Source organism: Lathyrus oleraceus, chromosome 3, assembly GCF_024323335.1.
Source record: "Lathyrus oleraceus cultivar Zhongwan6 chromosome 3, CAAS_Psat_ZW6_1.0, whole genome shotgun sequence".
Taxonomy (NCBI): domain Eukaryota; kingdom Viridiplantae; phylum Streptophyta; class Magnoliopsida; order Fabales; family Fabaceae; genus Lathyrus; species Lathyrus oleraceus.
Window position 1 is genome coordinate 204081082 of NC_066581.1, and position 12898 is coordinate 204093979.

The following is a 12898-nucleotide window of genomic DNA, read 5'->3' on the forward strand; positions in this document are numbered from 1 at the left end:
CCTCTCATGAACTCTCAGTTGTCTCGAAGCATAAGCTATAACCTGCTTATTCTGCATCAACACACCACCCAAACCCAACAATGAAGCATCACAGTAAACCTCAAATGGTTCCGACGGACTCGGTAATATCAGAATAGGAGCAGTAGTCAACCTTCTCTTTAACTCTTGGAAACCTTCTTCACATTTTGAGTCCCAAACAAACGCTTGCCCCTTTCTAGTCAACATCGTCAACGGTAACGCCAACTTCGAAAATCCCTCAATGAACTTCCTATAATAACCAGCCAAACCAAGGAAACTTCGAATCTCAGCAACAGACTTCGGAGCTTCCCACTTAGACACCGCTTCTATCTTAGAAGGATCAACAGCAACACCACCTCTTGAAATTTCATGACCAAGAAAACTAACCTCTTCTAACCAAAATTCACATTTAGAGAGTTTAGCAAATAACTTCTTTTCTCGTAGAACTTCTAAAACCACTCTCAAATGCTCAGCATGCTCTTCTTCAGATTTTGAATACACCAAAATGTCATCAATAAACACCACAACAAACTTATCTAGATACGGATGGAAAATCCTATTCATATACTCCATAAATACTCCAGGCGCATTAGTCACACCAAAAGGCATTACAGAATACTCATAATGTCCATACCTCGTTCTGAAAGCAGTCTTCTGAATATCCTCAGTTTTCACACGTATCTGATGATACCCAGATCTCAAATCTATCTTGCTGAACACACTCACACCAACCAATTGATCCATCAAATCATCAATCCTCGGCAAAGGATACCGATTCTTGATCGTTACTTTATTCAGTTGCCTGTAGTCCACACACAACCTCATAGTACCTTCTTTCTTCTTAACCAACAACACTGGTGCACCCCACGGTGACACACTCGGACGAATAAACTTCTTATCCAACAGATCTTCCAACTGACTCTTCAATTCAGTTAACTCAACAGCAGACATACGGTACGGAGCCATCGATATCGGCCTAGTACCACGTACCAAATCAATCGAGAACTCAACTTCACGCTCTGGCGGTAATTCATTCACTTCTTCAGGAAACACATCAGGAAAATCACACACCACGGCTAGATCGCAAATCGCCAGTTTATCTTTAGCCTCCAAAGTCGCTAACAGCATAAACAACTCTGCCCCATCTGCTACTTCCTCATTCACCTGCCTGGCTGATAGAAACAAACTCTTCCCTTCCTCAATCTCAGGAAAGATCACAGTTTTATCAAAACAGTTGATAGAAACTCGGTTAAACACCAACCAGTTCATACCCAAAATAACATCAATCTGCACTAGTGGAAGACACACAAGGTCCATCCCAAAGTCTCTACCAAAAATACTCAAAGGACAATTCAAACAAACTGAAGTAGTAGTCACTGAACCCTTTGCAGGAGTATCAATCACCATACTACTCAACATCTTAGATATCTCTAACTTAAGTTTCACAGCACAATCCAAAGATATAAAGGAATGAGTAGCACCTGTGTCAATAATAGCTACAAGAGGAAAGCCATTAATATAACACGTACCTCGGATCAAACGATCATCTGCAGAAGTCTCAGAACCCGATAAGGCAAAGACCTTGCCTCCCGACTGATTCTCTCTCTTTGGCTTAGGACACTGTGGACTAATATGACCCACCTCTCCACAGTTGAAGCAAGTCACAGTCTTCGACCGACACTCTGCCGCCAAATGACCACCTTTGCCACACTTGAAACATTTCTTCTCAGCACTGGTACACTCATGGACACGATGTCCAGCCTGACCACATCTGTAACACTTAGCAGGAGCACTAGAGTCTCCCCCACTGGGCCTCTTCATCCCACTCTGACTCTGAAAACCTCTGCCAGCTGCATACGGTTTCCCACGATCATTCTGATTCTTGCTTTTCCTATCAACCCTTTGCTGATAGCTCTCTGCTCTGGCTTTGGAATCCTGTTCAAAAATCCTGCAACAGTCAACCAAGTCAGAAAACACTCTGATCCGCTGATATCCAATAGCCTGTTTGATCTCGGGACGCAACCCGTTCTCAAACTTCACACATTTCGAAAATTCTCCAGCAGCCTCATTATAGGGAGTGTAATACTTCGACAGCTCTGTGAACTTAGCAGCATACTCCGTAACAGACTTGTTACCCTGCCTCAATTCCAAGAACTCTATCTCTTTCTTTCCTCTGACATCCTCTGGAAAATACTTCCTCAGGAATCTCTCTCTGAACACAGCCCAAGTGATCTCAGCATTCCCAGCAGTTTCCAACTCAGTGCGGGTAGCAACCCACCAATCATCAGCTTCCTCTGACAGCATATGCGTACCGAACCTGACCTTCTGGTTATCGGCACACTCAGTCACTCGGAAGATCCTCTCGATATCCTTCAACCACTTCTGAGCGCCATCTGGATCGTATGCTCCCTTGAACATTGGAGGATTGTTCTTCTGGAACTCACTCAATTGACGAGCAGCTCCCATTCCCACAACATTCGGATTCCCTCCAAGTACTCCAGCTAGCATACCCAGAGCCTCAGCAATCGCAGCATCATCTCTACCTCTTCCAGCCATCTCTATTCTGAAAACCCAAACAAACTAAAACAATGAGTACTGATAGGGTTACACAACACCTATACCGTACAGGGGAAACAGAATAATTACGACTCGACTCGACCGACTATGCTCTGATACCACTAATGTAACACCCTTCTAAAATACCCCAAATATTTAATTAAAATAACATATAAAACTCAGAGTAATTATGCAGTTAAGGGTGTCACACACAACACTGCACACCATTCAACAGTATAACGGTCATGCCCTTTTATTAATTCAAAACATAAACATTTGCATAAAACGCAGCGGATAGAAATCTCATCAATCATGTAAAACATGTAACATATTACATGTGAAATTATTCAACAAAATAAAAACGTCCCGTCCCGATGTTACATCTATCAGAGCACGACCCACTAAGGAGACTACACTAGACTCCAAGCATTAGCTTCTACTCAACTCATTGCTCGTTACCTGAAAAATAGTGTAAGGGTGAGTTCCTCAATCGATATAACAAGCATTATAAAACATCATGTAATGCTAAGTAAATAACACGTTTCATCACCCAAATCAGATTACACGTTCAGTAACAGCAATATCAACTCAATCATACTCAACATCAACACAACACACAACACACGTATAATACTGGAATACATCCATTCATATTATACGCCATACATCAATTATGCAATGAGACTCCATGCATGCGGTACCGACTCTTTGTGAACATATAGTTCACCTCACCGTCCAAATCCAGGCACGGCTACCAAGCCCACTAGTCCCACTCATTTGAGACCTAGTGACTCACTCACTAATTCCTCACCATGGGAATTAGCTACCACCCCAAATGGGACATGCTATGCACGCTAATCACCTAGCATGCAAACATCAACAACAGTCCAAAATGACTAACTCACTAATTCCTCACCATGGGAATTAGCTACCACCCTAAAGGCCACAATATGCATGCTAATCATCTAGCAATGCAACATCAACAGCAAAATCCACAATGGACATTAGGCTCACACTCTAAGCCATACAACAGTTCATTCACAATTGCATACATAACATGTACATTCACAACATTATGCATACTATCAACCATCATCAACACATGTATCAAAACATCCTATCAGGTTAAATAATCAACCACAGTATTAGCACACTCTACTAATACCTATACTGCTCAAAATAGCGGGAATTAATCCCTATTACATCATACGCCACCATAGGCCAAACATCAATTACGTACACAACATTAAAATGTCAATTTTCCCACTTTTCAACAGTGTTAACCGGTTAACGCCCTGGGTTAACCGGTTAACGCAGCACAAACACACTTTCTGGCAAAACGCAACAGTGTTAACCGGTTAACGCCCTGGGTTAACCGGTTAACGCAGGCAAAACAACACTAATTTCACAATTCGCAACAGTGTTAACCGGTTAACACCCTGGGTTAACCGGTTAACGCAGACAAAACAGCAGTCCCTGCGCTAACACAAAGCAGAATGCAGAATTCTCCGCATTTTCCGCCGTTGGAGGACTTCCGGACCTCCGATTCCAATTCCGTAAAAAGCTATACTTTAGGGAAATTACAACACACTCAATTACAGGTTCAATTTCAGTTTTTGCACAACATTTCCATCATAATTTTCAGCATTCAAAAATCCCAATTAGGGTCAATTCAACGGTTTATCACTACCCATTACATGCTAACCCATAATACCCATTAAACGACGATAAACCCCCCTTACCTGAGTTAATCCGACAACTTTGAGCTTCAAGCTTTTCCGTTCTCCAACCCTTGCTCTCTAGCTCTTCCTCTTGCCTTTTCTCCACTTTCTCGATCGCTTCTCTGAGTTTCACGTGAAACCTTATTTTCCAAAAATGAAACTCTTTTTACTTATTCCAACTTATATATTTTCCAAATTATATTATTATTCCAATAATAATAATAATTCAATAATTCCAAAAATAATAATAATAATAATTCAATTATCTAATTAAATTAATAAATATATTATTAACTTAATTTAAATAATTACCATATTATTATCGGGGTGTTACAGACGACACACCACTTTTGCAAAGTCTCTTAGAGTCAGAATAATCCCATTGTACATCAACCCTTTTTTGATGCCAATTCCCCAAACATGTGGGAGGTTCTGGAATCTGTTGTTGCATGTCGAACTGCAATTTGACCCGACCACTCTGGTGCATTTCCACCATAGTGAATCGGATAATCGATGTCTTCGTTGTCCAAATTGCAGCATCGTCATGGTTCACATCATGATCAACACCCATATATGGCCTCCAGATAAACTGTAAAACAATACGAAACGATTAGATAAAAAATAATTTGATAAGTATTTTTAAATTAAAATATAGTTGTGTAGGAGTATTGCATCGTCATGTCCAATGTGGTCCAATAGATTGCGATATACTACAATAGCGTGTTTCAGACACCTATTGTAGTTCACCCCCCTTACTAACCACCTTAGATAAAAAAATATGAAAAATATTATTTACAGTTAATTGTAATATAAAATATAATTAACTAAATGATAAAGTGTTAGACTTACTTAGTTGCAAACGAGAACATGAATGGGTTCTCGTTTATCAGGGCGAGTGACGACATTCTTGACCAACCACATGCTTGTGACGATACACTCATCAATAGGAAGGTGAAATGTGTGGGTCTCGAGTCTCCACCTCTCCAACAAATCAAGAATAAACTTGTAGTCCACCGAGTACGAGACAATGTTGAGGAGATTTCCAAATCCACATCCTCTAATATATGGTTCTATCAAAGGATCGTGAGGTACATATTCATGTACACGACCTCGAAAATGCTTTGGATCCTAATAACACATAAGTAAGAAATGCAATAAGAAGAAGAAATACATAATACAAACATAGATAACAAAGGTATACGACTCAAAAAATTGAATAAGTAAAAAGAGAGTGATAACATACAAATGTCGAGATATTCTCGAGTGTTCCTCTGTGTTCATCACCCATAGTTAACAGAGACATAACTTGATATTGCAGAGCTTGAGTGTGGCATAGAAATAGTATGATAAAGAAAGAGTATAGATGAGTAATGTTGGAGATGATTTGATATTGTGATTTGAAGGTGTCGCAACCTGAAAAATACAGTGTGCGAAAAAACAACCGGCGAAAGAAAATGACAGAAGAGTCGCCACCGTGCGTTATTTATCCCAAAGGAGGGAAAGGTAACGCTCGAAGTAAACCTGAAAAAAGGAAAGGAAAAGACAAGGTCTCGCAACCAAATCTTGGGTTCGGGAGTCGGTTATGCGAAGGGAAGGTATTAGCACCCCTACGCATCCGTAGTACTCTACGGGATCCACTTTTGTAGTTCTTGTCTAAAGGGTGTGAGTTTATCTTGTGCTGTTTACTAAAAAAAGGGTTAAATGAGAATGACTCGCGCGGATGTCGCATCCACTGCATACATATCTCATCTGAATATGAGAATCAGAGTCTTCGTAGCTCGGCTGACCTATGGGTTGGGGGGATGTGTGCTCGCTAAGACATCGCGTCTTATGCCTACGTATCTCATCTGGAATGAGAATTAGAGCAAGCCGTAGTTCGGCTAACTACGGGGTTATGGATTGGGTTTTGGACGAACGACGTTACTACGCAATCTACCGGATGCTCGACCTTTGGAGACTTACTCGCCTGTAGTAGAAGGAGTAAACGTGTGTTTAGGAGAAGAAAAATCAATGAAGGGTTAGGGTTTGGTAAACTCATGCAAAAAGGCAGTCCTTGACGAAGGAACCTGCATAAAGTAAACACAAAAACATTGCCTCCTATCGAGGTCTTCCAGCTAGGAAAGCAGTAAAATGCGGGAAAAATGTAAAAGGTACCACACGGATGAAGATCCGAGGTAACAGCAATTAAAGGAACGATAAACCCTGAGATCCCTCCAAGCTAACATCATCAAAGAAAGTGGGTCAGTACAGGTAACCGGAATGAACCTCCAGGGGGTATCCCACAAATAAAGTGGAAAACCATGCAAGTTATCCCTGCAAAAGTCATGTGAGCCCTCACAAAAACTCAACAAACAGGTTAGAGACAAAAAACATAGGGTAATCAAGGGTTGCCCCCAAATCAAAATGTAACCACATGAATCATGCCATTAAAATTCACAAAAAAGACATGCATCAAAAGGGTATCAAATTCACCCATAATACCTCAAACATTCAGAGTATTCAAATTCACAGCTCAAAGGTAATGGGAATAAGGGCAAACCTGATTGGAGAGCTTGATTGAAATTGAGTTGCACCCGTGAGGTTTACAAAACAATCTTTAGGGTTTATGTGAGGCAGAGGTGATTCTGTGCAGTTGAGTTCCCTTCAGGGTTTGGAGGCTGCTCTGAACTCTGTTAGCTCTTCTCTCACTATCTTTTTCCCCAGGGTTCTTCTCTCACTATCTTTTTCCCAGACATGGTAATAGGAATAGAATTGCCTTTTGTTTCACTGAAACTCTGAATTTATAACCTGATTTTTATGGACCTGTGGGCTCAAATGAGAGAGGTCCAAGTCCAAGATTTTTTCTTTTATTTATTTATTTATTTATTTATTATTATTATTTTTTTTTGTTTTTTTTAAAACACGTGGGCTTCGCCTAGCGAGCATGACAACTCATGAACAAACCTTTGCTCCTTCAAGATTAACGTTTTGACTGACGAATAGACCCCTGTTGGAAGTAACTCAAGTCTTTCCCTTGTGTTGACTGATCACCCAGATAGGACCCACAAAGTGTCCTGGATGATGTTCTTGGATCCGATTCCGATTGCCATGATGAAATCCAAATGCTAAATGACCTAAAAATGAAGGCATGCATGAGGTGTAAAGCGTATGCTTCCAGGAAAAATGAAAGGTAAATTTTGGGGTATTACAGCTGCCCCTATTCAATCAACTGGAGACTTGGAAAGAAGATAGCAGCGACTCTCGTGCTTTCGAGGTATCAAGGGATTGAATACAATAAAAGCCCAAAAATTTGCACTAAAGTGAAGTGAAGTAACAATGCCTGTCAGAATCGGCAAAGAGGTGGTCTTGAAAGAAGAATTCGTCTGGTACGGTGAGAGTCAGTTTGAATACCAAAAAAGAATGTTAACCTGGATACCAAAATAAATGGTAATACAGAAATAACCATGGCCTGAATGCCACAAGTTGCGTCGACCTGAACGTCGGAAACTTCTTCGACCTGAACATCATAAAATTGGCCTGAACGCCACAAGTTGCGTCGACCTGAACGTCGGAAACTTCTTCGATCTGAACATCGGAAAATTAGCCTGAATGCCACAAGTTGTGTCGACCTGAACGTCGGAAACTTCTTCGATATGAACATCGAAAAACTGGCCTGAACGCCACAAGTTGCATCGACCTGAACGTCGGAAACTTCTTCGATTTGAACATCGGAAAACTGGCCTGAACGCCACAAGTTGCATCGACCTGAACGTCGGAAACTTCTTTGATCTGAACATCGGAAAACTGGCTTGAACGCCACAAATTGCATCGACCTGAACGTCGGAAACTTCTTCGATTTGAACATCGGAAAACTGGCCTGAATGCCATAAGTTGCATTGACCTGAACGTCGGAAACTTCTTCGATCTGAACATCGGAAAACTGGCCTGAATGCCACTTCGGTCTGAATACCGGAAACTTCATGCCTGTCAGCATCGGCAGAAATAGGGAACGATAATAGAGGCGGCGCATGGGCCAATGACACTTGCTGGGGATAACAAAGGTAAGTCATGAACAATCTTCAGTCTGAGTACTGGAAACAACTTATGGCTTATCACTTGGGATACCGAGAATGTTTTATGCTTACATGCGTATGTTTGAATTTTTCAATGGCGTAATGTTCCATGAAAATGGAAATGCTACGCGATTTGGGAGGAAGCAATGCAATATGATTCTACATGCAGGGATGCGAAATGCTGGGTAGAATGCCAAGCTGAGGCAAGGGGATCTGCTGGGGAAATGATCACCATCTTCTGGACCCTGGCAAGGCTATTGGAGATGCACAGCGCAAAGAATTCTGTGGGGAAATGACCCGCCACACCGTATTCTAGCAATGACGAAATACCGAGATTCTGACTGGGGAGAGAACGACACTGAAAACCTGCTGTTGGGGAAAGCGATAGTGGTTTTGGAAACCACGATCTGCGAGAGATGACTCAACAGGGGAAACAAACACCGATACGGTACCGAGGTTCTGCTTCAAGGAAAGAAACCATGGATCTGGCATTGGGATTATCGATCTGGCCTCGAACTCTAAGGAGCAGCCGCTTCTGCTGGGAAGATACAGTCTGGCACTGTCAACTCCGCTGGGGGTATATAGTCTGACACTGTCAACTCTATTGGGGAGTGTATAATCTGAAACCACCGCTTGGGGGGGAGGTACAGTGGTGAGAACCTGCTGGGGATTGAAGAATCCAACGCTCTGATCAGCTCTGCAGGGACAAGATACCGAATTCGTCTATTGGTGGAAAACATTCACGATCATCTGCAGGGGATTTTAAGGAAATGCCCCAAGGGTACCTGTTCTGAATAGACGATTTAAAGCACTTAAAATTTACAACAATTTTAAATGTTTATTAAGCATGTACCTGTAAAGCTCTTATGTGTCATGATGCAATGTTTATCAAAAAATTCGGACGTCATTTTTGCAAACAAAACAGAAAAATGAAAATGAAAACAGAGATATACTGAATAACATGATTTTATTGATTGAATGGCCTCTGAATAGGCTTTTACGCCAGAAAGCAATCCCTGGAAAGAGGTAATTGCACAACAGATAAAAACAGACATTAATCTAATGGCAATGTGAAATGGATTTCTATTGGGTTCCAATTCTGCTATGACTTGCTCGTCTTCAAGATCCTCCAGATGATCAACTTTCTGAAAGAGTGATTGGACTGTTTCCTATCCTTCAAAAGTTTCCAGTCATTGACACGAGATGAGATTCAGAACTACTCAGAACGCAGTCATTCGCTTAATCCCTAACTTTTGCCTGGATCGCCCTTTTCGGGTTTTCAATCCACCGGGATACCCATTTTTGCCTAAGTTGCCTTTTCAGGTTTTCAACTTACCGTGTGTACAATCTTTTCACTTTTAATCCCTAATTTTTTCCCGAACCTTTTTCATTTTCTTGGTTCGCCGGGATGCCCATTTTTGCCTGGACTACTCTTTTTATTGTCCAGCGGGTCTATTTCATGCGAAGTATTTTTTAACTGCGTCTGAGTTCACCGGGGAAGTGAAGTTTTCACCATCCATCGTTGCAAGCATTAAGGCCCCACCATTAAAAATCTTGGTGACAATATACGGTCCATCATAGTTAGCAGTCCACTTGCCCCTGTGATCTGTCTGAGGAGGAAGGATCCTTTTCAAAACCAAATCTCTGACCTGGAAGCATCGAGGACGCACTTTCTGATCAAAGGCTCTCTTCATCCGACTTTGATACAACTGCCCATGACAAATGGCTGCCATTCGCTTCTCTTCGATAAGACTCAACTCATTGAACCTTGTCCGAATCCATTCAGCTTCGTGATAACATGAAACTATATCACATTTTTAGACTTGATTTAATTAAATTATATCGTTATTTGAGTCAATTTATTTTATATTATTCGATATTACTTGGTATTTTCTTATTATTTATTTCAGGTATCATTATTTAAAGCACGTGTGAAAAAGAAAGAAGAGGGGGGGTGCAAAAAGAGGATTTTCTAGGAAAAGCAGCAAGCTGAAGACCCAAAGCCCAGCCCACGTTTGGAACAAAGGAAATGGCTGTCACGACCGTCACAACCACGTGCCGAGCGCCACGTCCTAAGACCTAGTGTTACGACCGTAACACATAGTGTGATGGACGTCACACATTCCATCCTATATTTTAGGCTTTACGTGCGTAACGGAGTGGACGGTTTCCCCTAAATCCTCGCCTACACTCGTAGACGTTTTGAATGACACTGAAGACCCATTCTAGAAAACGGTTATTTTTGAGAGGTGAATATAAATAGACTTCACAAAAGCCAATGGAAGCTCTCTCGGCTCCGTACTATTTTTCCAGCACTCTAAATTTTCAAGCAATTTATTTTCTTTTCTTTTCTAGTTTAATTTCCGAAGCATACAATTTATTTTCTCACGATAGTTTCTACACCGGAAATTATTGTGTAATTTTTACTGGATCTAACCTTACGTTAGATCATAGTATTTTATTTCCTTGTTTTTACTTTCCTATCTGATCGAGAATTGTGAAGAACAAATCCAACCGACTTGTGGTGGAGTGTTCGAGCACCGAAGCTAGGAGATAAAATCCAGATTTCTAGTATTTTTCCAGGTTCATTAATTAATTAATTTATCGTTTTAATTTACATATGCTTTGTTCCGCTGTTTATATATATTGTTTGTTTGATATGGTCGTATTTATGCATGATTATTGTTTGTGCATGTTTATCATGTCTGGCTAATTAATTTAGATATCGGCATGCAAAGTAAGCGGAATAAAGGAATTCGAATTGAGTTGGTTTTAAATTTATTTCAAAATATAGTCACTCTTTTTCTGGTCTCAATTTACAGAGTTAATACCAAGGTTTTTGTAAGGGAGTAAAAGACATAAAGAAGTTAAAATCAATAGAACGACGGTTTGAGTTTTTAACTGGAAAGTGTAAATTGAACATTAACTTTAAATCAGGGCGAAAGCAATTTTTAAGGTTAATTAAATTCTAATCATTTTCAAAAATTATTTTTAAAAGTTAAATGTGAGGACGAGAGTTAAGCATTTAAGTTTAATCATATAATCTAAGTCAACAGAGCGAGAGTTTGAGACGAGGGTGTTTAGACTGTTAGTATTTTCTCAAAAGGAGTTTCTATAGATTCTATTATTTTCAAAAGTGATTTTAGATTTGACGAAATAGTGAGAGCGTACGTTTAAATATAAAGTCATAGTCTAATTCAACAGAGCGAGAGTTTGAGGAAAAGACTTTTAATTAATAGTGTCTACTGAAAAGACTTATTTTAAAATTAAAAAAAAGACCAACGAAGATTTGATTCCCTAATTACGACGAACTACATACTGATATCCATATTATTTGATATTTTATCTACATCCAAATTTAGTTTTACTTTTCCCCCTAATCATTAAAGTATCATCCGCCTTAGCTTTACGCAGTAACCCTAGAAAAATGGTTGATCAATTCATTAAGTCCCTGTGGGATCAATATCTTTTAAAACTACGCGATTAGACTGTGCACTTGCAGTTAGTACCCCGATAGACTCATAAAGTCGCGATCAAGTTTTTGGCGCCGTTGCCGGGGACTTTTATTTAGTCGATATCGTAACTCTCCTGTTACGTTGTAGAGACTAAGGCAATTTTTATTTTTTTTCCCTTTTTCGTTGATTTGTATGCCACACACTCGCTCACAAGGCGAGCCGTACTACTTACGAAACAACGACGTTGAACGATATCTCCGATTATTACGACGAATTCGGGAGTATCGTGCTACGAACAATCTTCCTCCAATTGAAATTCCTGATCTCAAAAATCTCCTTCCTTCGACGATACCAGCGATGGCCGAACCAGCTCGTGCTCTTCGAGATTACGCTGCTCCATCGCAAGATGAGCCGCATTCGAGTATTGCTCCACCCGCAATCGAAGCGAACAACTTCGAACTTAAACCTTCGCTGTTGCAGGCAGTGCAACAGAATCAATTTTCTGGAAATCCTACCGAGGATCCAAACCTTCATTTATCCGTATTTGTCCAATACGCTGACACTGTTAAAGCTAATGGTATCACTTCAGAGGCAATTCGACTTCGTCTCTTTCCTTTCTCGTTAAGAGATAAAGCTAGAAGATGGCTTCAGTCTCTTCCTTCCAACTCAGTCACCACATGGAATGAGTTGAAGAAAGTCTTTCTTGCCCGATATTTTCCTCCAAGCAAAACAGCTATGTTGAGATCCCAGATAAATGGATTTAAGCAAAAAGATAACGAATCTCTTTTCGAAGCATGGGAAAGATACAAGGACATGATGAGACTTTGTCCACACCATGGTTTAGAGGACTGGTTAGTAATTCACACCTTCTACAATGGTCTCTTGTACAACATAAGGTTAACAATAGACGCCGCCGCCGGTGGTGCGCTTATGGATAAACCTTACACCGACGCTTATCAACTTATCGAGAGCATGGCCCAAAATCATTATCAGTGGGGAAGCGACCGAACAATGGTAGAAAAACCTCAAACGAAAGGTGGCATGTACGAGATAAGTAGCCTTGATCATGTTAATGCAAAAGTGGATGCTCTTGCCC

At 40.5% G+C, this 12898-nt stretch overlaps 1 non-coding gene across 1 annotated transcript; it reads right to left on the bottom strand.

The window, feature by feature from the left end:
* Positions 1-12537: 12537 nt before the first annotated feature.
* Positions 12538-12644, bottom strand: LOC127133161 (small nucleolar RNA R71). Its single transcript, XR_007807153.1, has one exon. It is a non-coding gene; the product is annotated as a small nucleolar RNA R71 (small nucleolar RNA).
* Positions 12645-12898: the final 254 nt, after the last annotated feature.